A 26,967-nucleotide genomic window follows, 5' to 3' on the forward strand; every position below is an offset into this window, starting at 1 on the left:
TTTATCACAAAAGTAAAGGATACAGTGTAGCCTATCTTTACTCTGATAGTTATCCGTTCTCAGCAATTTAACTGCCTCCTTTCAAGAAGAAGCATCTTTTGCCCTGGCCAGAAGTTAAAGATATTATTCCCTCATTACTTCTTGGCTGTGGACCTCTCCTTGGTGGTGCTTCTTTTTGGTCTTTGCTGGAGGCTGAAGATCTTCAACTGGCTGGCTTCCCAAAAAACCCTATAATGTCTTTTATCTGCATCAGGTGAGATTAGGTGCAGAGCCTTGCTAGCATTTCAGGACTGGTCGAGCCCTTAGAGACAGAGAGTCCAGACCTTATCTTCTTTCAACATTTGCTCCTCTCTTGCCAAGCCAATAAATGTATGCAACATATATGAGAAGCGTGCAGATTATCATAGGCTTTTCATGATTTTTGATGGAAATGGAAGGAAAGTTCCTTTGGACAAAATGGGGATGGGTAATCCACCTAGGTTGGATGTACAGCAAAATCCCATGCAACAGTTGTCCCAGTCTCTGGAGCCATTGGTATATTTCCCACTTTTTATTCTGTTTTGTGTTTTGCGTGGGATTTTGCTGTTCATCCACCTAGGTAGATGGATTACCCATACCTATTTTGTCCAGTAGAGAGTCTCTAACTTTGCCCTGTGTCCTTTCTTATTTAATTATTAACTTAGTACATACATAATCTTCCTATGCTCTATCATATATAATTTGATGGGTTCTGACCAGAATTTGTTAAAGTATCTTATTTGATGAACTGGAGAGGTCAGAGCACTAACAGAATTCAAGAAAGTCTGGAAAAAGCCAGGAGGATCCTTGTATGTGATCATGGAATATTACTACATATCCTCGAGTACTTCGGAATTGGAGGCAACGTTCTCAGGATTCCTAACCACACGATCATACCAAGTGACATCGAACTCAACTATCTCAGCCGCATGGACACCTAAATGCGGAGTCCCACAGGGATCCCCCCTCTCGCCGACTCTATTCAACTTAATGATGATACCCTTGACCAAACTATTAGCGAACCAAAACCTCAGCCCATACATTTACGCAGACGACGTTATGATCTACATCCCATTTAAACAAGATCTAAAGGAAATTTCCAATGAAATCAACCAAAGTCTACATATCATGCATTCATGGGCGGATGCATTTCGGCTGAAACTTAATGCAGAAAAAACCCAATGCCTAATTCTCACCTCTCAACATAACAAGAACAAATTCACAGCCAATAACACACCAAACCTAAACCTTCCAATCTTGGACACCCTAAAAATTCTTGGAGTTACCATCGATCGACACCTTACACTCGACAGCCACACGAAAAACACTACCAAGAAGATGTTCCACTCAATGTGGAAATTAAAAAGAGTAAGACCTTTCTTCCCAAGGGCTGTTTTCCACAACCTGGTACAATCAATGGTGCTCAAGTCATCTAGATTACTGCAATGCAATCTACGCCTGCTGTAAAGAGCAGATAATCAAGAAACTTCAAACAGCCCAGAACATTGCAGCTAGACTCGTATTCGGCAAAACAAAATATGAAAGTGCTAAGCCCCTACGAGAAAAACTACACTGGCTCCCAATTAAAGAACGCATCATGTTCAAAATTTGCTCCCTAGTTCACAAACTCATTCACGGAGATGCACCAGCCTACATGTCAGACCTGATAGACCTACCACCCAGGAATGCCAAAAGATCATCCCGCACATTCCTAGATCTACACTTTCCTAACTGCAAAGGTCTAAAATACAAATTAATACATGCGTCAAACTTTACCTACTTGAGTGCACAGTTATGGAACGCACTACCGCACAACTTAAAAAAGATCTACGAACTAACGAACTTCTGCAAACTACTGAAGACCTATCTCTTTAACAAGGCATACCACAAAGATAATCCAATGTGAATATACACAACTCCTCCACATATATTCAGAATTGTCTTATAGTATCTACTTGTTATACTACTATCATGTTTTTCTTTTTCATTATCATGTTACCCAAGATCCTTCTGTAACACTAAATGTCTATTTTCTAATATATTTCCACCACTCATGATGTATTGTAAGCCACATTGAGCCTGCAAAGAGGTGGGAAAATGTGGGATACAAATGCAATAAATAAATAAACGTGAATCAATTGTTTACTCTTTCAAAAAGTACAAATACTAGGGCACAGTTACATGGTAATACTGAATAGGAGAAAATAATTTTTTTCACTCAACAGTTAAGCTCTGGAACTCATTGGTTGGAGGATGTGGTAGAAGCAGCTAACGTATCTGGGTTTAAAAAGGTTTGGGCAAGTTCTTGGAAGAAAAGGCCATAATTTGGTGTTAATCTTCACTACTGACAAGTTCCTGCCTCTACATAGTTCATACAAACTTTTATACAGTTTTACTTAGCATCAGCTTATGTACAGTTTTGTTTTACATAGTTAATTTTCTTTTTTCCTATTCCATCCTGGTTTTTTCTTTTTCACATACACAGACCCCGAAGGACCCCTCCCCACTTTAGTTTTTTTCCTTACAATTTCTTATCTTACCTCCTCTCAGCTGCATCTGGTTCCCATTGTTCATTGTTCTCCTCACCTCTGATTTCACCTAGTCTGAGGCTGCTGACCATAGCAGTCTTCATTTCCTTGTTTCACTCTGTGCTGTTGTACAATACCCTAGAGCCTTTCTTCTATTCCCTCTTCACCCTGTATGTCAGAAATCACATAACTAGTGGTTACAGTGGCACAAACTGCTCCAGAATGACCAGTTGCAAACAGTAAGGCCACTGTCCATACTATACAGTACTTCATTTATATTAGGGAGAAACTTCAGTAAGGCTAGAGGAAATGGGTCACATTTAACATGCAACTGATAAGAGTAAAGATAACATGATCTTTGCAGGAAGCTGCATTGCCCTAGGCCAGGGGTTCTCAACCTAGTCTTCAGGACACATCCAAGTCAGGTTTTCAGGGTATCCCAGTGATTCCCAAACTTTTTCAGTTCATGTCACCCTTCGTGTCTGACATCCTCCAACCTCGGCCTCCCCCTCCCCAGCCACACAGGTCTCCATCTTGTTATCTGCACAAATATATCAGTGCTAGGGTGTCCCGATAACCAGCCCCTCCAAATAACACCCTGATTACAATTTATTACAAACTAGCCGTTGAGCCCGTTAAAACGGGCTATTGGTTTGCCGCTGCCCCCTCCCCCCGAGGTCGTCGCTGGCCCCTCCCCCCCCGAGTTTGCCGCCGCTGGTACTCCCCTCCCCCCCCGAGTTTGCCGCCGCTGGTACTCCCCTCCCCCCCCCGAGTCGCCGCCGCCGGCGGCCCGTCTCTTCACTATTCAACTTACATCTCCGGAGCAGGCAGATTAGCTGAGCTCCCGTCAGCCTTCCTTCTCTGCCTGTGTTCCGCCCTCATGTGACGTACGTCGGCGAGGGCGGGACACAGGCAGGGAAGGAAGGCCAACGGCAGCTCAGCTGATCTGCCTGCTCCGGAGATGTAAGTTGAATAGCGAAGAGACGGGCCGGGTGGAGGGGTGGCGGCGACTCGGGAGGGGGGGGGGGGTGTGCCAGTGGCAGCGACCTCGGGGGGGAGGGGGAGTGGTGGCTACCTCGGCGGTTCCCTCCCCTTCGCACAGTTTCCCTCTCTGCCCCGCCCCCCCGTCATCACATATTGACGCGGGGGCGGGACAGAGAGGGATGTCTCTACTGCGCATTTGCGAGTGAGTACGGTCACTCGCCGTTTATATGTTTGATTACTAATCTACCTATGAAAAGTTATTCCATTATTATACTTCCTCTTTGTATATCTGTATGCTGCACTAGCCAGCATGTTTAAAAATATAAGTGAGATTAAATAAAAAATGCTACCTACAATAAAGAATGACAACTCGGATGCAGCAGCTCATAGGTTTGCTTGCTTTTTTTTGAATGGGAATGAAAACAGAGACTACTGACCTATTGGCTTCAGTTTTTATTACTTCATCCCTTCTCCTGTTTTCATTCAACCTCCTTAGCAGTCGCCTCTAAGTCCCGAATACTATCTACTCCATGTCCCTATTGGCCGCAAAAAGAAAAACCCAAAACACAAGTGCGGGGCTGCAGCAACCGCTGACGTCAACTTCCATTTCCGGGGGCAGAGGACTGGCAGAACTGACAGCACATGCTTGAAGGCTGCTGCAGTCCTGTGCTTGCTTTTTTTGTTGTTGTTGTTTTTCTGTTCTGTTTGCAGTAGCAGTTCAGGCGGGAGGGAGGTCGGGATTTGCCACGGCACACAGTTTGGGAAGCGCTGGGGTATCCATAATGAATATGCATGAGAGAATTTGCATGGACTGGCTCTATTGTGTGCAAATTTCTCTCATGCATATTCATTGTAGATATCTTGTAAACCTAACTGGCTAGGTGTGTCCTGAGGATTGGGTTGAGAACTACTGCCCTAGGCAGTATAACTCAAAGGAGCATAATATAAACAAGCACAAACTGCATAGACAGAACAAGAAATAGTTAATTTTTATGCAAACATAGTTTTGTACACCATGTAAGTGAAATTTGCAAACATTTTCTAATGTGTTGCGCAATCCACCTCTGGTTACTCAAGCTTGTGCTTAGAGTGAATTTGAGGCAGCATAGCCTAATTTTTACACAAATGATACTGTCTGGAGCAAAGCAACATGTTTTTACCAGAGTTGAGCAGTATTCCATACATATATTGTGAGGACAGTGTAGTAAATGGTCCTGTTCAGCTATATCAAAGTTTTCATGATGTCGGGTAGCTCTCTTTATTAAATATGGAAGTAACTAATGGATTGGTCAAAGGGATCTTGTTACTGAAGCCAATATTTTGAAGGTTGTCTGTGAATTTAAGCATTTAATCTGGCCAATTAAAGGTTTTAGCATCCAAAACCTTCATTAAGCAATACAGAAGCATATAAAAGAAAAACATTCCATGACTTTTTAAGAATACTTAGGAATGATTAGCAAGTGATTTTAATTCCAGTAAAATTAGCTTAATTTAGAATCTGCTAATGACATCAGATGTGTGTCAAAACAAAAACCCATCTAGTGTGTGAGCAGGAAACATAGTGATTTAGATATTTATGAGATAAGATGCCAGTGGGAAGGTGTTTGAAATAGCTCTTATGAAAAGATTTTAGTTTGCTGTAGATGGGGATATGTGGTATGCTGAATACTCTACATTCAGATATGTATTTCTGGGTTGCAATTTGACACATTTGATGAGTAATACTTTCTACTAAAACCCTAAGACAGTGCTTTTCAATATGAAGAACACACCCATGTCATGACTTCAAGTGTGGGTTTTGTGACACTATTTGCTGTCGTTACTCACAGTTTGGGAAGCTCTGCCCTACCAGATGCCATTTTCCTTACATGATTTTCTTCCAAGCAGCTAGTGGTTTTTGATGGATCTGCATGGGTGCATTTTATTTTTGATACAAAGATATGTTTTGGTATTCTGTGTACAACTAGTATGTGCTTCAGTAGCCTGAAAATTTAAATGCTTGTGGTTCAACCTGGTTCCAACAATTGGATAGGATTGAAGGTATTTAGATTGATTTAAGTTTAGCAATGGCTTTGCACTGGTATGCGTGCATAGTACTTCTGTTTTTTCATACTGGACACATGGACACGCTGATTATGATCTGTATGGACTTAGCAAAACTTTTGATATGTTCCCCATAGGGGGCCGATGACCAAACTGAGTAGTTTGGGGTTGGGTCCCAGTGTGGTGAACTGGATTAGAAATTGCATGACCGACAAATAGCAGAGTAGTGGTAAATGGAAGAATGGAGTACTGCAGGGATTAGTCCTGTAGACAACTGGCAATATCTTTCACAAAAATAATTAACAAAGAGAGAGGTTTGCATTTTTGTGGACCATACGAAGATCTGCAATAGAATGGGCAAATGGAGGAAGTAGATGGCATACGAAGTGATCTACAAAAACTGGAAGATTGGTCAAATACTTGGCAGTTAAGCTTTAATGTGAAGTAGCAGTGGGATGCATTTGACAGTGATAGCAGAGAGAAGCTGATGTGCAGGAGAGAAACCTCGCGATGATATGCTTGATCTGAAGGTAGCGAATCAATGTGATAAGGCATGTGGCCTGTGCCAGAAGTATGGTGGGAACCAAAAGAGAATCCATGCAAGTGGAGAACTCAAGAAGTCCCACGGAGTGTCTCAAGATAAGGGGGAGTGGGAATAAAAAACAGGGTTTCCAAAGTCTGGATCACAATGATGGTAAAAACAAAGCAAAGTTTATTCTCACTCCCCCTTCTTATCCAGAAGTATGGTGGGAGGCATGGAGAGATATAGTCAGCATAAAATAATGCAACTATCATTGAAGGCCCTGTATTAGTAGGATATTAAGGAGCTGGAAGATAAGTGACCAAAATGGTATAGGATGTGTTCCAGAAGAGACCTAGAAGAGAGGAAGATTAAATTTAGATATTTAAATATTTAAAAGGCATTAATGTACAAGATACAAACATTTTCCAAAAGAAAGGAAGCTGTTGAACTGAGGCGGGGGGGGGGGGGGGGGGGGGCATGATATGGAACTACAGGAAGGTAGGTAAGGATCAATATTAGGAATTTTTTTTTTTTTTACAATAAAGGGTGGTTGATGCCTGGAATGCCCTGCTGGAGAAAGTGGAGGAGACAAGAACTGTGATATACTTAATTCCTTTTTAAGTTCTACATGTAGGATCCCTAAAAGATAAAAGTATGGAAATCTAGCATGAAATTCCTTAGTTCAAAATAACACTTCTTAAGAAGTCCTATGGTGGTGGGAAGTAACATGCACAGAGTGACAATTATAACTCTAAATGAAGGCATATGGAGACAGACTGCACGGAGTTGCAGTTAAAACCACAACTAATGGCATATGGTGGAGGGCAGACTGGATGGTCTGTTTTTCATTGTTATCTGCTGTGTTCTACTATGATACTGTGCAGATTTAGGAATCAGCAAAATAGTGTGGCAGAAAATGATTTAGTGGGTAGCTTCATGGTTGTGCATAGGTCATGCAGATACCTACTATTTTAAACTGGTGCAAAAGCCTCGGAAGCGGTGCACTGATTTTGAAAATGCTTCATACTGGCAAGAAAAGTGCCTGGTTTGATATAGCATTGAAATACAGTGAAAAGTATGGATAAAAATTTGTTCTGTCTTGTTAAGTCTCTACACCAAAACCATATTGGGATTCACAACAATCAGCTCTATAATACACAAAATCCTGGGATTTAATCGAATAGTAACAAAACAATTTCCCAAGCAGAATAAAGATGAATAATATTGTGAAGAGCTCAGAAACATTGCCCTAGGTACAAATAAGTACCTAAGCCGCATTGAGCCTGCCATGAGTGGGAAAGCGCAGGGTACAAAAAAAAAAACTCAACGTGACCATGCAGTGAAAAAAAATGTTTTTTTTTTTCATTCATCAAGGCCACTGTTATCTATCGTCACACCTCCTCAGTATTTAACAGCAGTTCATGTAGATACCACACTACAAAATTCTTAATTCAAAAATACTGATTAAGTAAATAACTAAAACTTAACTCTTCCTCATTGGTTCCCTAATGTGTCTCTTACTCATGAACCTTAACACTATACCATTCTGTATTTGTCATATTGGAATTGGCGATCGCCTTCATGGTACTATGTAAGCTACATTGAGCCTGCAAATAGGTGGGAAAATGTGGGATACAAATGCAACAAATAAAATAAATAAATATTTCAAACACATGAAACTGAGGATAGAGGAAGCATAATACAATCCATTAATGGTTGCTGTTCAAGATGCATTCCTCTGTAGTAGACACAGTGCCTTGTTACTTATTGCTCCAACACCAACTTGGATCCAGGATTCAATTTCATCGGGGGGGGGGGGGGGGGGGGTTACAAGGGGAGCAGGAATACTCCTGCCTCAAAATGATGTCTAGAGAGATCAGACTCCAAGTCCTCTTTAAACCTGGGCATTCATCACTAGTGAAACCTGGATCCAAGTCTGGGTTGGAGCAATAAGTAACGAGGCACTGTACTACAGAAGAATGTGTTTTGAGCAGTGTTAATGGATTGAATTATGCTTCCTCTATGAGTTTCATGCATTTTTATTTATTAGGATGTATTTTCCGCCTTTTTGAAGGAATTCACTCAAGGTGTACAGTAAGAATAAATCAAACATAAGCAACAGACAATTACAGCAGTAAAAATATTCAAATAATACAAAGTATAGCATAGTATACTACTCACAATGTCAACACAAGTTTGAAAGGTAAGTGTATTTACTTCAAAAATATTGATAAAGAATGTGGAGTTTGATAGCATGAACTGGAGGCCTTGATGAATGGAACCCCCCCCCCAACTTTTTTCACTGTATGGTCATGTTGGGTTTCTGAGCACTGTACATAAAAATGTTTTATATTTTTATTATTTATATTCTGCTTGGGAAATTTTATTACACCAAAAACATGGTATAAAATGGTAGTCCTCAATGTTTGTCGCTACCCTGAGACAAATTTCTTAGAGACGTACTGTAAATTTATTTAACTTTAATCTTGAAAGGTCAGCTTTCACTCTGGTTGCTTCTGTAATGTAATCACCAAAACCTAGTGTGAAACCTTAAATGTTTATTTTTTAAGAGTGACTTAAAACACTAGGCATACAACACAGCAAGATGGAAGGAGCGGAGTCTGGAGTAGGGGATGGAGGAGAAGAGCAAAGATAAAAATAACATCCTAAGAATGGAGTTTCCGAGGAGGGGTGTATAAGAACATAAGTGCTGCCATATTGGCACAGACCGAAGCCCTACAGTGGCCAATCCAGGTCACAAGTACCTGGCAAGATCCTTCAGAACAGTAAAACAGATTTTTATGCTGCTTATCTTGTACAGTCATCTTTCTCTCAACTTAAGAAAAATGTGAAAACCCATCTTCTTAATAGATTTGTTCAGAATTAGTTTGATGTCAGTTATTTGGGCTTGTATTATTCTTCCTAAGATATGGCCTTGGGTTTGTTTTGTTTTTTTACTTATTGTAAACCACTAAGAATCTGGTGGTTTTAGTGGTATAGAAATATATTGTAATTTTAAATTGGATTTTCCCAAGTCCATCTTAATAATGGCTTATGAAGTTTTCTTTTAGGAAATTATCTTTTTTAAACCCTGCTAAGCTAACTGCTTTTACCACATTCTCTGGCAACAAATTCCAGAGTTTAATTGCACGTTGAGTGAAGAAATATTTTCTCCGGTTTGTTTTAAATTTGGTAGCTTCATATGGAAGCTCAACAGTTAAGAGCTAAAGCAACGTCACTCGCTTTAAAACATAAGAACATAAAGAGTTGCTTACTGGGTCAGACCAAACGTCCATCTAGCCCAGTATCCAGTTTCCAACAATGGCCAATCCAGGTCAGAAGTACCTGGAAGATTCCCAAAATGTAACAGTAGAAGCACAAGTAGTGTCGGGAATAAGCAATGGCTTTCCTCAGGTCTACCTTAATGTGAGGGGGACCTCACTGACTGAGGTGCCCATTATAATTTTTCATACTGTGTAAGTATGTAAACAATGTGTCTTGTTGGTATACTAGAGGATACGTTTTCCTCTTGATCACAGAGAAGGCCTGTAAATAGAGAGCGAGTGTTGCCTCTTCCTGATCATAGAGAAGGAATGTGGGTACAGAGTGAACCTAAACCAGGAAATGCAGGAGGGAAGTCAGAACTTTGATTTAGCCTCTCCCACATGGATAATATTGTTAACCCCGATTGGTACATTTTGAACTTAAGGGAAAAACTGGACAAGAGTTTGACTTTTTGGCTGTGCCGGGATCGAGAGGTGTTGGCTCCTAACTGAGAGAGAAACTGGCTGGGAGAACAGGGGAACAAAGCACTGCTGGTGAATTATTGTTGCAGTTCCTGCACCCAGGAGTGAATTCTGCAAAGGCTGAGTTTAAACTGAACTCAGTTCTTCAGGCACAGGTCCTTGCCTGTGGTCAAATTATACACCAACAGCAAAGTTTTGTCTGGAGTACCAACAAAACAGAGTGGTTGCATAACAAAGAATTGTTTTCCTCATGCTTTTCTTGTCCACATAAAACTTTGAGGCACCAAGAATCTTATAAACTTCTTTTTTTATTCTGATGAAGCCAAGGTTCAGACCTACTCAGTAAACCATTATCTGCCCTTTTCTGCTCCTGGAGCCTTCACAACACAGTTAAATTTGCTCTCAATAAGTACAAGGGAGCACTGATAAAAACTGTCAGCTGCCCTATCCACTTTTACTGTTCGTGTTAAAACTTCATAAGCATTTCTAAATACGCTCACTGTTATTTCCTCATGTATCCTTTGTTTTGATAATATTCATTGTATATAAGTTCTGTTATATCTGCTTGTATTTCAGTTGAAAAGAAAATACACCAAAGTAAAGGTTCTCTGTTTGATTTATATTGTGTCTTGGAAAATTTAAAGTGTATGAGGTCTTTTTCGCTATTGTTGAATCTATTGAATATGTCACACGGCACATCAGAAAGTTCACACAGGTTCTTGATCCCTGATTTCCAGGCAGAGGGAAAACTACTGTGTTAGACTATTCCCATGATTTTGGAGCCCCTTTCGTGATAATTACAGGGCAAATAAAAAAACTGAAACTTACACAAATGATGACCAAACTGCTCAGGAGAGCTTACTTTAATTTTTTGGCTTATCATGCTATTATCTGTTATAATTATTACTGACCTTATTAAGAAGCCTACTTTACTTTGAGTGTTTATGGTTGCTAGCGGAGAGAGAAATTTTGTGTAGCAGAAATAAAATTGATCCTCCAAGGACAAGCAGAACATGGTATACTCGGTGTGGACATTGCCCTGTAACATCTAGAAGTCATTGGCAGGCCCCCACTGCATATGCGCAAGTGCTTTCCATAGTTGTGTGGCACCTGCAGTTTCACTTTCTCCGCAGAGCTTAGAAGATATGTCTTCTATTGCTTGAGAGAGTTATTTTTCTCTCAGAGCTTTTGCCTTCCTGTCTCTCAATTTTAGCAGTGAGTAGTGCAGGACTGTTCCCCCCCCCCTTCAGTTTTGTTCCCTTTCTTGGTTTTTCTTTGTTTTTTTTTGTACTTTTTCATTTCTTAATTTTTTCGCGACTCGCAGCCAATTTGACTAAATTCCTGGCCGTCTTTTTATTAAAAAAAAAAGAGGGAGAACTCCCCCCCTCCTTTATTTGAGCTGTTCGATTTCACTGTGGTTATTTTTCTCATGATGTCCCAGAAACCTGCCAGTGGGTTTAAGTGGTGCACATATACTATATTAGGACCATGTCTGTGACTGACCCACATGATATGTGACTAAAATGTCTGGGCCCTAATCGTAAGTCCTCTGTTTTGTGCTCAAATGTAGAAGAGAACCCAAAAAAGTAGAGACCTTATGCGAGAGGCTTTTAGGCATGCAGAAAGCCAGTCAATTGGCTATCAGACCCCATGGCTTCTGGAGCTGCACTGGGTATTGGTGATGAGTCAACATCGAGAAGGTTCCACCTACCTTGATGTTGGACACTGGTAGTGTCCATTCAGACCAAGCATCCTTAGACCCAACACCGAGGACCCATGTGGCTTCTGCTTTATCCTCGTCAGCACTGAAGGATTTCAGTGTTGGGCACCGGGTGAAGGTGAGGAAGCACCAGCATCGATCCTCCTCAAAGCACTGTGCTAGGGGCTATGAGGCACCAGTATCACTGGTATCCAAGCAGTGTTGGCGCTGAGAGGACCACTCCCACTCCATTTAAATGGTTCTGATGCGCCAGTCTCCCTGAAGCCCGGGACCTTGTCTTCGATTTGGCTCCAACGTCTTTCTGGCTCCACACTGGTACCGGCCCTGCTTTTTACTAATGCTTGCTCTTGACGAACAGCTCCAGGTCGTGTTACAAGAGAAGCAGGAGCACATCCTGGATCAGCGCAACACTGATGCATCGATAGTACCAGCACTGACTATGGTGCAGCTCCAGTCCACCGTGGAGGCCCATGCCCTGCCTGTCAGACGTTCAATGCCAGTGCCTCGCCATGCATCAGAGCTGGCACCAACTGATGCGGTGCTTCTCTCCAGCCCATTGGAGGAGGAAACGACCCTGAAATCCAGGAGAGGACCCACATCTTGGTGCTCTTGCTCTGAGCCAGACTCTATATCCAGTAGACTGAGGCAGGCATAGACTCGGACTTCCCTTGAAGAATATTTTGCTGAGTTTGAGTCGGACTGCACCAGGGGATCTGAGATTGAGCCAGAGGACTTCTTGATGGAGATATCCTCCTTTCAAACTCCGCCCCACCTCAGGAAAGGAGGAAGTCTCCCCCTGAGGAACTCTTCTTTGTAGATTTTTTTGAGTGAAATGGTGGAGGCCTTTTCATTTAAGTTGGAGGATGAGCTCAGGTCTAAGATGTTGGGTGTCCTTGAGTATGACTCCCCTCCTAAGGAAGCTGTGACAGTGTCTGTTCACAACATCTTTATGCACTGATGCACTGATGAAGAATTGGGAGAGTCCATTCTCTGCAGGTTGTACTGTGAAGGATTCCTCCGCTCCTCTCAGGAAAACTCTGGCCTCTGGCCCAAGTTTTCTATATGATATTCCACTTAGGTTCAACTCCCTGTAATCCTCCAGGTGTACCCTCCGACCTGAGGTATGTCAGCAGTACTATTTCAGCACATCTCCTGAGATATCTGCCAGGGAAATTATCCCAGCGGTTTCAAGAAGGCAATCCCAAAAACAAACAGTTTAGAAAAAATCGTTTTTAATAATGCAGTTCCAAAAGCAAAGCAATTCAGGAATCTCCACAGCTTCAAAAATGCAGTTCATAAACCAACAGGACATGAATCTCAGCAGTCCCAATGATGCAATTCAAAATAAGTAATCCCAAAAGCAAAAAACATTCCGCAAAGAAAAATAAGCAGTTCAAAGAAAACAAGCACTTCCAAACAGGCAGTTCAAACAAGCAGTTTAGAAATCCCATCAGCAGTTCAGAGGCAGAGAGCTCCCAGGGGTCCCATCCCTCCTCTGGCCAGCTCTATCTCCTGGCTTCCTCCTCCTTGACCCCGTCACTCCCTGGCTCCTCCACGATAGCCACTGCCTTCCCTTGTTTACCAAGACCCCACACCAAGCAGTTACCTGCTGTCTGAACCTTTTACTTGTGGATCTTGCCAGAGCTGCAATCTCCATCGGCTCCTCTTGCCTCACTTCTTCCTCCTTTTCTTCCCCCTTCCATTCCATGGGCTCCTCGTTCTACCCATTCCCCAGCTGATCCTCCTCCCCCTGATTAGCTCTGCTTAGAGGCTCCCCCTCCATTCCTGGCCTCCCCTCCGTGTCTTGGGTTTCACCTTTACCTATCTTTCCCTTGGGCTCCACTGGGGGCTGGTGGGATAGGATGTCTTTGATTCTGTTGTAAGACTTTCTCAAGGGCTGCTGGGAATCGCAGTTTTTACCCAGCCTCCAGCCCTCTGGGGAAATTGATCTATGCTTTCTCCTGACATGTGGAACTCCCTGAGCTAAGAATCTGGGTTGTCCCCTCCTCTGGGCCTTATCTTCTCCTCCTCCGCCGGTACACCCCCTCTCTGTTCCCTTATCTCCTTCACATAGCCCCCCCCCCTTTCAGCGCTCGCCCCTTCCTTGGCCCCTTTCCCTGCATCGATAACACAGCCTGTCCTGAGCTCCTCCCCTTTGCTCTTTCCCGAGCCCAAAGACCTTGGGACAGGGAGGGGATAGCCCTACCTCAGGTAGTCCACCCTTAACCTCAGGAGTAGCAGGCCTCGGGACGCTCAGAGAGATGAGGCTTGCTTCTCCCCTTCCTGGGTCCCTCCCCGGCCTACCCCAATGTTGGGCCTTCATACAACACTCCAGGCCTAATATTGCCTCCTCCAAGGTCTTGCACCCCCTTCTCACAACCAATACCCTTATGTCCCTAGGTACCGACTGTAGGAATTGTTCTACAATATATCTGCAGTTGTACGCCTCTCAGGTTCTAGCCACTTCTTAGCCAGGTCCAATAACAAAAAATCAGGAAGAACAAATCCACAAACCAAGTTAAACCTTAAACTCACTATATTAAACTTGGGTTCAAAATAATTTATCTTTTTTTATTTTTATGTATGCACTTTAAAAAAAAAAAATACTATAAAGTGTTTTAAATTATTTTAAATGTGCTCAGACCATACCGTTTACACCCATTATATCCCCAAGAGGAATATGTAGTGGTGTCACATTGGAACCATCATTGCACATATGTTCCACCTCCTAATATTTGTGTATGTACATACAGCTGAGCCCAAGTAGATCTTAATCACCGGTGTATGCGTATATTTATAATACATATACCTTGGGGTATATTGTGCTCGTGCTTGTGCTTCATTAAAATAAAAGGGAGCAGTTATTTTGATGGCAAGATTGGAATGGATGAATGATATGTGATTTTAATGAAGCACAAGCACGAGCACAATATACCCCAAGGGAAGTGAAATAATTATGTGAATATGGGTGTATATCGCATTGTGGGTTGGTTTATGTAAGATATGTGGGGGAAGTGAGATCAGGGTGTCATGAATTAACATTTACCTCCTTTAGGTTCAAACAAATGTTGAATGGTATGTTTTATTATCCATATATTAGATGGTAAGGAAAGCACCATAATTTATGGGTGGAGGTTTGAGCTCAAGTCTAGCAATATTTAATGTGAGTAGTTTATGACTTATACATATGTATTATAAATATACGCATACACCGGTGATTAAGATCTACTTGGGCTCAGCTGTATGTACATACATAAATATTAGGAGGTGGAACATCATATGTGCAATGATGGTTCCACTGTGACACCACCACATATTCCTCTTGGGGATATAATGGGTGTAAACGGTATGGTCTGAGCACATTTAAAATAATTTAAAACACTTTATAGTATTTTTTTTTTTTTAAGTGCATACCAATAACTTGGTCGCCAGGGCCCTAGGGGATTCCCTTTTGCTCTGTTGGGTGGCTCTAAATTGTCTCCGATAGGCCTGAGCACTCAGCCCATACTTATCCCTAATAGCGTCCTTCAGTTTCATATAATCGGCTGCTTCCGCGGATGGCAAATCCCGGAAAGGAGCTAGAGCCTCCCTGGACAGGGAAGAAGCCAACCGAAGGGCCCACTGTTCCGGCGGCCACCTCGCCACTCCGGCCACCCTCTCAAAGGCACATAAAAAGTCATCTACATTGTCTCCTGACAACTTGCCCCAGGTAAGCCAGTTCATTGACAAGGGTCCCCCCCATACTTCCCTTAGGCTGGCTCTGGCTCTGCTATCCTGCTCCACCTGAGCTCCCCTGAGGACTGGGGACTCTCTGCATGAAATCCTGGAACATGTCCAACACCGGTTTCTGCTGGGCCCGAGTGGCTGCCAAAGATTCCCCGATCATCTTTTCTGCTAATTCCTGCTATTTTTGGAATTGTAGCGTCATCCACGAAAAAACTTCCTTGGTATCCATACCTCTCCCGGGCCACCACCTATGAGAAAGGAAAACACAGAGACCTCCAAGTGCGGTACCACTTCTCCAGGTCCCTCCCCCAGGACCCTCACTCATCGCCTCCCTTGTTCTTGCCCCAATTCTCATAGAGGAACTCTCCGTTCCTATAAGAGCCCATGCATTCAAACCTGTTCCACTAGGGAAATAATGGAAGGGATTCTGTTCCAAGTACTTCCTCATGTCCAAGAAAATGGGAGGGGGGGGGGGGATATTTCATCCTACACCTTAAGGGCCCTGAACAAATTTCTAGTCCGAGAAAAGTTAAGCATGGTTTCCCTGGGCACTCTTCATAGCTTTCTGGGATGCATATACTCGCATCCTGATACTTCCAGCCCACTGGAAGTATGTTTGATTTCGGCTGGGAACACATCACTTTCAGTACAGCATATTACCTTTTGGCCTCATGTCAGCTCCCCGGGTTTTTACAAAATGTGTAGCGGTAGCCCAGCGTCGCTACACAGACTGAGAGTTCATGTGTTCCCTTATCTTGATGATTGGCTGGTGAAGAGCACCTTGGAGGCAGGTGCTCGGGAGTCCATGCGGATGACTATTTGAGTGCTTGAGCTACTAGGGTTCATTTTAAACTACCCCAGGTCCCATCTCCACCCTGTCAGTGATTGGAGTTCATAGGAGCCCTGCTCAACACACAGAGGGTTCGAGTCTACCTCTGGAAACATGAGCGGACAATCTTTATGTTTATCCCACGCATGTTTGAATGCTGTTACCGTTTTCATCTCCACCACCTCCTGCGGGAGGGCATTCCAAGTATCCACCACTCTCCGTGAAAAAGTACTTCCTGACATTTTTCCTGAGTCTGCCCCCCTTCAATCTCATTTTATGTCCTTTCGTTCTACCGCCTTCGCATCTCCGGAAAAGATTCATTTGCGGATTAATACCTTTCAAATATTTGAACGTCTGTATCATATCACCCCTGTTTCTCCTTTCCTCCAGAGTATACATGTTCAGGTCCGCAAGTCTCTTCTCATACGTCTTGTAACGCAAATCCCATACCATTCGCGTAGCTTTCCTTTGCACCGCTTCAATTCTTTTTACATCCTTCGCAAGATACGGCTTCCAAAACTGAACACAATACTCCAGGTGGGGCCTCACCAATGACTTGTACAGGGGCATCAACACCTCCTTTCTTCTGCTGGCCACACCTCTCTCTATACAGCCTAGCAACCTTCTCGCTACAGCCACCGCCTTGTCACACTGTTTTGTCGCCTTCAGATCCTCAGATACTATCACCCCAAGATCCCTCTCCCCATTCGTACCTATCAGACTCTCACCGCTTAACACATACGTCTCCCGTGGATTTCTCTTCCCTAAGTGCATCACTTTGCATTTTTTCGCATTGAATTTTAATTGCCAAACCTTAGACCATTCTTCAAGCTTCTGCAGATCCTTTTTCATGTTTTCCACTCCCGGGTGTCCACTCTGTTACAAATCTTAGTATCGTCCGCAAATAGGCAAACTTTACCTTCTAACCCTTCGGCAATGTCACTCACAAATATATTGAACAGAATCGGCCCCAGCACCGATCCTTGAGGCACTCCAGTACTCACCTTTCCCTCCTCCGAGCGAATTCCATTAACCACCTGGCGTCTGTCCGTCAACCAGTTCACCACTTCGGGTCCTATCTTCAGCCCATCCAGTTTATTTAAGAGCCTCCTGTGGGGAACAGTGGGAATAGCTTTTAGAGGACTTTTAGAAAGCAGTACGAGTAGATCGTTACAGTAGTCAAATAAAGGACATACTGTGCTCTGCATTATCCTCCAGATGTTAGATGCATTAACATAATTCCTAACTCTTTTGACTATCCTCAATTTATAAAACACTTTCTGGATTACCATGGTTATTTGATGCTTTTTAGTCAGAGTGAACTGGGGTCTTGCAGCCATCCATTTGAAAGTATAGGGAAGCGTCATCAAACTGACTACACAAACAAAATTTGATTTTTTTTAAATATTCAACTTTAAACGATTTACTTTCAACCTTACAATACTTGTAAGGTAAAGGTGCAACAATTTAAGACAGTCATCAAGAGACTTATCAATTGGCTGAAAAAATTGTATGTCAGCATATATTTTAAAATGTAAACCTAAGCAATGTAAAAGCTGGCACAAAGGGAGCAGAAAAATATTAAATAAAACTGCCAAAAGACAGGAGCCCTGAGGGACCCCTGTAATACAAACATCTCATCAGATTTAACATCAGTATTGATAACATGAAATTTTTGCTCAGACAGATTAGAACCATTTAAAAACTTTTCCTCACTGTCCTACTGCTTGCAAACGAAGTTAATGATCAATCGTGTCAAACGCTACAGAAATGTCCAAAATAACTAACAAAATGTACTCTTTATCAAAACCTGTCTTAACTGAATTGAGTAAAGATACAAGAAGCATCTCTGTATCATGATGTTTCCTGAAGCTAAATAGGAGATGTTCTACATATACTACCTTTTCAATCAATTTAGCAAGAAAAGGTAGAGATGAAATTGACTTATAGTTACCTATGATTGCCTCTAGTTGTTAGCTTCATGACAGCTTTGCTGTTGACAGAGCCCTCCTGTCAAACTTCCAACGGTGTCATGGCACCTCAATGTCATCCTCACTCAGCTGATGAAAGCTCCTTTTGTGCCACTTGATTCCTGTCATCTGAAATACCTGACCTGGAAGTGGCAGTCACGTTGGCTCTCAGGGTCAGTGAGCTGCAGGCCCTAGTAGCTGATCCATCTTAACGTTTCACCAAAACAAGAGTACTTCTCCACATGCAGCCTAAGTTCTTTCCTAAGTTGGTGTCAAGAATTCCATCTTAGTCATCACCAAAAACAGAATCCAGTGTAAGTAACACACGTGTAAAGAACTTTATTACCTTGTAGATGCAAAATACCCAAAATACTTTAGGTGCTCATTTTCAAAGCACATAGACTTACAAAGTTGCATAGTGATGATATTAAGGATGTACTATGAAAATGATAGCACCCCCAGTTCAGAAGGGAATATCAAGAGTTAAGCATTAAAAATGTGAAAGTGAGATAATTTTAAGACAGAGCAGGACAGATGCATTTAACCTAGTTACAGATTGCTGACACTTGCTGAATTAAGTTTCAACAAGCTTAAGTAAGGAATGTTTGGAAGGGAATAGGGAAGTAAGAAAGAAATATGCAGATGTAATATGGAGTAATGTTCCGCATTTCTATAGATGTTAGATTTTTACTGGAACCTCTAGCAATTTTGGAAAGTACCCTGAACCCCTGAACTTGCAGATGTAAGCAGAATATAATCTAGCCAATGATTTTTTCAAAGTTTGTGTCCCATGATTTGTGATATAACCAATTTATGACTTAATGCATTCTTAATAAAAGAGCAGAGGACCTGAGGGATTTTGAGACAGTTCGGGTGGCTTCACTGCTATTATGTGAGACCCTCTGTTCTCTCTCCCGAAGGCCTTTGTATATAATTTTTTATTGGTGGTGTGTGTGTGTATTTCTTTTGCTTGGTCTCCTAGAGCTGAAAATAAAGGACCATGTATGATCCTGTTCTGAGCAGGTCCCAGGCAATCAATAGTAACATATGGAACTTTGTAAGTCTGTGTGCTTTGAAAATGAGCCTTATAGTTTTCTTTCTTTTAACTCACATATTTCTTTCAATATGATCTGCTCGAAGGCAGAGATAAGGGGGTTGATAAACCTTGGATGTATCTACCTCAAATCTCTCTGAGGTATCACATAAATTTGTAGTTTGTGTTGAAAAATAGTCAATTTTAAGTTTCATCATAAATTTAAAATGATCAGTTCTGATGTTAAAAGCATCATAGACTGGCATATTCTTTGTAGACATTTGCTATACTGCTTGAACTGGCGCACAGAGCTAAACGGTGTACAAACTAAAATTACAAATAACACAAAAATTTGAAAGAAGGAACTACAATGTCAAATAGGATAGTAGGGAAAGAAGATCTCACAGACATATCGGACAGACCAGGGGAAAAACAAAAGGTTTGATGGAGAGCCAGGGGAAAAAACCAACAAGTTGTATAAACCCCAGCATAATCATTGATCAAAAGCCTGCCTAAGCAACCAAGTTTTTATTGCTGCTTTAAATTTGGGAAGCGACAATTCTCTACGAATAGCAAGAGGGAGAGTATACCACATAGGAGGGGCTAGACAGTAAAAGGCACTGTGGCGAGTACACTCATGCTTAGCCACTTAGGGCCAGGAAGTACCAGTCTGTAGTCGTTAATTGAACAAAGAAACCACTGAGGAGAGTAAGGTATTGTTAAGGAAGATACATAAGATGGAGATCCTAGATGGAAAGCTTTAAATATCAGTAAGAATACTTTGTATTGTATCCGGTAAATCACAGGTAGCCAGTGATGGCTTTTAAGAAGAGGAGAAACTGAATTCTTAACATGCCAGATTGCTGTATTCTGGAGAGTCTGAAGCTTTTTTAAGGTGGTCTGCAACAGTCCAGTGAAGATGATATTGCAGTAATCAAGTTTGGAAATCGAGAGAGAGAACTTAAGGGTGAAAAGCATTGTGACACAAATATTTCCGTACACTGCACAGGTGTCTCAGCACAAAGAAACTGGATTTGAGAAAAAGACAATTGGAAGTTGAGGGTCACTGTAAGATAGTAGAACGATTGTAGTACCTAAAAGCTGGAGATCTATATTGGGACCAGTTGTATGACCAGAGATCCAGTAGGCGACAGTCTTGTTTGGATTAAGGACCATTTGATGGGAAATCAGCCAGTATGCGACAGCATCCAGACAGGATTGACGTGGGGTGATGCATTATGTAATACAGTTAGTAATGTACAGAAGAATGTCATCAGCATAAATATAGAAAAACTCAGAATAATAGTAGTGGGGGGGGGGGGGGGGTGACTGAGAAAGAGATTGAGCAGTAGTGGTGATGAGGTGGACCATTGAGGGACACCACAATGAAGGGGGTATGAATCAGATGTTCAAGGTAGAGGTATCCTTAAAGGAACGATCAGACAGGAAAGAAGAAAACCAAGAAAGCACTATGCCAGAAATACCCAGGGATTGAAGGTGTGACAATAGAAGCGAATGATCAATCAGATTAAAGGCAGCAGAGAGGTCGAGAAAAAAAAGAGCAACCTGATTACTATCAAGGTGGGAATGGGTTTCACTGAGGACTCTTGCAAGGACTGTCTTGGTACTAAAGTGAGTCCAGTACCCTGATTGTCAAGGGTGTAAGGCAAGTGTTTTATCAGCGAAGTCAGAAAGTTGTCGAAAAACTGTTTTCTCAATTTTTGGTAGATAACAGGATATCAGCAGGGTCTAGAATGGAGTTTTTCAAGATAGGACAAACTTTTGCTGTTTTCCACAGACTGGGAAAATTGCCACCAGAGAGTCTGAGATAGAGTATGGGAAGGCAGGCTAAAGTATTTCAAGCAAGCCACAAAGAGGGGATAGGATTCAGCTCACAGACTGATTGATGGCTTCATATGATTAACTAACTGTATTAATGAAGTCAAAGTAAGAGGTTGAAAAGTGGTCCAAATAGAAGAACCAGTGGACCTGAAAGAGGAGAAAGATAGAGGGATCAAAGGCTGTGGCTGCAAGGAAATTCTCAGTGTAGTGATTTTAGAACAAATATTGAGCTAATGCATCCAAGGACAGGTTGAGAGGTAAATGAGGAGTGTGGGGATAATGTCAAAGATTTATAAATGGTAAACATTTGTTTAGAGTAGGAAACCGTGGAAATATGATGACTATAGTAAGAGGATTTAGCCTTATTTGGATGGTAAGTTCACAATGAAGTTGGTAGCATAATAAAAAGAGATCAGGAGTCCTTTTTAACCAGAGCCTTTTGTCTTTTCGAACTTGGCATTTTATTTATTTATTTTTGTTTTGTTTTCCAGATTTCTATACTGGTTAAATCCAAGCAGTTTTACAAGAAACAAATTATACATAAACAATAAACTAAAAACGTTAACACAACAAACAAAAACGACTAATTCTACTAATATTAAAACATACTGTTGCATTGCTACTCAAAAATGTCTCAGCAGAGTTACAAAAATGCCTAAATAAAGAAGTCTTTAAAAATTGTGTGAACTGTGAAGCCTCTGCATAAAAACGCAAGTGCCCCTTCAAAGAATTCCACAAGAAAATCCCAGTTATAGAAAAAGGTGAAAACCTTGTGTCATGGTATCTTGCATGAACAGATGAATCAAGAGAAAGACAGTGCTTTCTCTGCTCTCAAATTCCTACTGGTACAGTATATACAAAAACAATCCTTCAGATATTGTGGAGCTGAAAAATATATTAATGCACAAAACAAAGCACTTTGTACTCTATCCAAAATTAAACTGGTAACCAATACAACTGTTTCAAAATAGGGGTGATATGTGTCACCCTCAATACTCCAGTAACTAACCTTGCCACTGCATTTTGTATCGACTGCAATGCTGTAATAGTGGACTTAAACATTCCAAGATAATAAGCGTTGCAGTAATCCAACCGGGACAAAACTATACTCCGTATAACTCCTCAAAAATCACCTAATAGCAGCATCGGTTTCAACCTATATAGTAACCAAAATGGAATAAAGCAAGTCTGAATAACACTCACCGCCTGATGTTTCATGGTCAAATCTGAATCCAGAGATACACCCAGCAATTTCACCACCCTTTGAACTGGCAAACTCACTCCATTCAACCTCAAAAATTAAGGCCAAAAATCTTCAACAGTTGTGACGCGAGGGCGGAGCAAACACTCATGGGCAAATTTCGATCTACACCACCATGAAATTAGAACGTTGGGAGATTTGAGGCTTCATTAGAACGTTGGAGTTGCGAATTATGTGTGGATGGGGCGTGGCTGAGGGTGAGTCTATGAGTGAGGGTGAGTGGTGCTGACAGCCTAGCCTACAAACAGTACAGGTTTTCAGTGCTTCACTGCCACGGAGTGAGCTTCGGAACGTTTGAGGTGAGAATTATTATTATAGATGTAACCAGATAATGCACTATTGGGCTCAGTTTGAAAGCACTTAGACTTACAAAGTTCCATAGGGTCCTTATGTAACTGTGTGCTTTGAAAATATGCCTCTACAATTTTAATAAACGTAATGATATCATCTGCATTGTTCATTGGAACAAGTGCCCTCAAATGTTTCTCTAGTTGTGTATGCTTTGATTTGGAAGACTTGATAACAAGAAAGTTCTATTTCAGTGCAATCTTTTTCCATCTTGAAATAATTGACAAGTTTAAATATTGATAGATGGTGACAGTTGATGGTTTGCTGGAATGATCGGTGCCATGCTTCCACAGAGTTATTTGTACACGGTAAACCATCCACCACATGGTTCTGTATGTTCCAAATTGCAATGGGATAATGAGGCTCTGCTGACGCCCAGTAAAAGTGTTCTCCCAGGAATCAGTCACTGGTGTTATCTCAGGAGGGCAGGTCTCAACGATGTTCTCAAACCCCGCTGGGATGACTTTCTAATGGCAGGAAACTCAGTACAAGCAGCATCTTTATATTAATCATGGTACCTTCATTATCTCTGTACACCTGTGATAAATCTGTGTCCTATACTTTCCTCCAAAGACAGTTGTCCTAGATGAAATAAACATACACTTTAAGAACAGGCTGGAAACATGTTTGACATTGCATTCTGACTTGCTTTCTCAAAATCGGATAGCACACTTAGAGGATTTAAATTGGGCTTTAAGTCGAAAAGCTTTTTAAACACACATATGCATATGTAGATTGCTTACTTTTTGTCCCTCAGCAGAACATAAATTAATGGTTTTACAGTCCTGTTAATCAAGGCACGAGTGTGTCTAATCAAATAACTGTGTGTACATATCCTACCAGAGTGAAGTGATACAGTGGATCACACCAAACTAAGAGCTAACCAAAACCAGCCTGTGTTAGGAGGCTAGAAACAATGTACAAAAAAAGAGGCATGCATAAATTGCTAACTAGAAATGAATTCATTGCAGCAAATGGAGCATATTAAAATAAAAGAAATGTACTCAGAACACTCTGATATGTAGGAGAAACCAAGTTCAGGCTACACAGATAAAACACTCAAACCTGTATAAAATAGTAATAATTAAGATGGGAGCAACTGCAAGACTGCTACAAGAAACCCCATTAGGTGAAAACAAAATGTGAAACTTAGAGAAAATGAACATGGCAAATACGAGGATAAAAGTGCCCATTATTTGATTAAATCAGTGTCACTGCTTCTTCCTTTTAAAAGCGCTTATACTTAAGAGTCCAAATAAATAGCAGAAATAATACAAAGAATAAAATTATGTGATGGGAGGCATGACGAATATCAGTAAGAAAGCAGCTGAATGTACACTTACTGAAGAAGGGCACCATGAAACACTCTCCAAAAGCTAAGCTGCTGTGAAGTGACAGCAAGTAAACTCTCTCACACAAGTTAAGCTGCTGTGAAGTGGTAGCCTCAAAAAGAAGGTGCATGCATCAAAACAAGCTAAGCCGCTGTAAAGTGACAGCCGTGCATGTGTCTAAAAACCCTTAGATGGAGCTATTTCAAGGTAGGATCGGTCCATTTTGATGGTTTGCCAATTTGTCTGGGGTCATATTGTCAACAGATCATTTTGACAGTGGCTATCATGTTGGAGGCTTTTTTGTTATGTTTTATTTTGTTGGGGCCATTTTGACTCGGAGATATGATAGAGGTCTATAAAATAATGAATGGATTGGAACTGGTAGACATTAATCTCTTGTTTGCTCTTTCCAAAAATACTAGGACTAGGGGACATGCAATGAAGCTACAAAGTAGTAAATTTAAAATGAATTGGAGAAAATATTTCTACACTCAGGTAATTAAACTCTGGAATTCATTGCCAGAGAATGTAGTAAAAGCAGTTAGCTTAGTGGGGTTTAAAAAAGGTTTGGATAGCTTCCTAAAAGAAAAGTCCATAAGCCATTATTAAAATGGATTTGGGGAAAATCCACTGCTTATATCTAGGATAAGCAGCATAAAATGTACTGTTTTAGGATCTTGCCAGATACATGTAACCTGGATTGGTCACTGTTGGAAACAGGATGCTGGGCTTGATGGACCTTTGGTCTGTCCCAATATGGCAATACTTATGTACCAAGAGAGTTCTATTTGACAAATTGGCTATGGTATCCATTAACTGGGCAGTGGTCTCCAGTATGGTCCTTGGACCCTCTCCGTTCCTTTTATTGGATGGAAGGACTGTCTTCAGGTTCACTTTTGCTGTGGTAGTTTTTTGGGTTCTTCCATATATATTCCGTGAAGAAAATTCTCCCATTTAAATTCTATGAGGGGAGAGAGGGAGGTGTTAGAAAAAGGGGTGCTGAGGAATCGTATTGTTCTTTGAATCACTTTGTATTTTTTTCCATGCCTCTGCCTGCACTCTATCCATACTTTTTATTTATGAGCAGATCACTTTGAAAGAAATATGTGAGTTAGATAAAAAGACTAAAGTATTTTGAGAATTTTACATCTATATGATATTAAAGTCCTTTATACGTCTTATTGTCTACGTTAGATCTTCTTCTGATATGGATACCTACTTCCCTGTCCGATACTGACAGTTTAAAGGAAAGGCCTATTTTTTATCCCTATAGTCTATAATGCTTTTAATATCACAGGGTAAATGATTTGATATACTGCCTTTTTGTGGTTGGTCAAAGTGGTTTGTATATTATATACAGGTACTTGTTCACTGTCCCTAGTGAGTTCAGTCTAAGGTCTTCGTTTACAAATCCGCACTAGCGATTCCTGTACGGTAAACGAGAGGAAGCCTTTTCAGTTCCTATGGGCTTTCTCTCATTTGCTGCGCAGCATTGAAAAAGAAGCCCTACATCCTTTTTTTTTTCTGGTACCTGGGGCAGTGGAGAGTTAAGTGACTTGCAGTAACCATTAGGCTGCTACTCCTTTTTAAATTTATGATTAGAAATAAAACAGAGAAAAGAAAATAAGATGATACCTTTCTTATTGGACTGACTGAACACATTAGCTTTCCAAGGTAACCCTTCTTCATCAGATCAGAAATAATGAAACTTGAAACTTAAAATTTACTGTTTTTAACAACAAACTTCAAATTTGTCTAGAGAGATTTGAGGTGAATAACCTCTAAGGTAGAAGACTAAAGTGTTTTGGGCATTTTGCACTTATAAGATAAAAAAGCAAAATTGTTTACCTGTAATAGGGGCTTTCTGTAGACAGCAGGAAAATGTAGCCACGTCTCCCTTCATCTTTTCACCCCCCACCCCCCAAAAAAAAAAAAATAAAAGAGAAGAGGAAGAGAGTGGGGACCGGATAATACACATTTCATTGTCAATTGTCTAGATTGTAAGCTCTTTGAGCAGGGACTGTCTTTTTGTGTATGGTGTACAGCGCTATGTATGCCTTGTAGCACTATAGAAATGATAAATAGTAGTAGTAGTAGTCTTCATCTTGCACATACATATTTCTCCTTTTAAGCTAGGAAATCCTAAAGCATAGTGGGTGAGTTATTGCAGAATGGGACATTCAGAGTAGAGAGCTTCACGGCTTCCGTCCCCGCGGGAATCCCGCGGAACCCGCGGGATTCCCGCAGGGACGGAGGCAGTTCCTGCGGGGTTCCCGCGGGGATGGAAGCAGTTCTACGGGGTTCCCGCGGGGACGGAGGCAGTTCCTGCGGGGTTCCCGCGGGGATGGAACCAGTTCTGTGGGCTTCCCGTGGAAGTGTAAGCTGCACCTGCACCAGCCTCTCATCTACCGAATACCAATTTATTTGAGTGCTGTCTCCTCCTCCTCCTCCTCTTCTTCCTTGCTTTAACAGCATAAATGTGGAAAGTCTTCCATTAAGGAGGTGGTAGAGTCACAAATGATGACGGAATTCAAAAAGGCGTGGGATGAACACAGAGGATCTCTAATTAGAAAATGGAAGTTATATAAAAGCTAACCTTAAATGGCTGCATGTGTGTGGATGTGTCAAGTGACGCTTAGATGGCGACTCTGGCTGTGATGAACTAGGGCTGATACCTGGCAGACTTGTATGGTCTGTGTCTCATACATGGCAATCTGGTGTAGGATGGGCTGGAAAGGGCTTAGACAGCAACTTCAGTGGCTGGAACATGAGGACAGTGCTGGACAGACTTTTACGGTCTGTGTCCCACAAATGAGAACATGAATAGGCTGGAGTGGGCTTCGATGGCAACTCCAGCAGTTGGAACATAAGGATGGGGCCAGATAGACTTCTGTGGTCTTTGTTCCAGAAACACGAAAGAAAGACCATAATCAAGTATATAATATCACACTCATTGATTTAATGATGAATTGATCATGAGTGTGACTATTGGGCAGAGTGGATGGACCGTTCAGGTCTATTTGCTGTCACTTACTATGTTACTATTAATCCTCTTTGCTCCCAGG

At 41.5% G+C, this 26,967-nt stretch overlaps 1 protein-coding gene across 2 annotated transcripts in view; it reads left to right on the forward strand.

The window, feature by feature from the left end:
- SLC30A9 (solute carrier family 30 member 9) overlaps nt 1-26,967 on the forward strand; it is a 257,679-nt gene that overhangs the window by 26,329 nt on the left and 204,383 nt on the right. The gene's annotated exons all lie outside the window — the stretch shown is intronic.

The sequence above is a fragment of the Microcaecilia unicolor genome, chromosome 2, assembly GCF_901765095.1.
Source record: "Microcaecilia unicolor chromosome 2, aMicUni1.1, whole genome shotgun sequence".
NCBI lineage: Eukaryota > Metazoa > Chordata > Amphibia > Gymnophiona > Siphonopidae > Microcaecilia > Microcaecilia unicolor.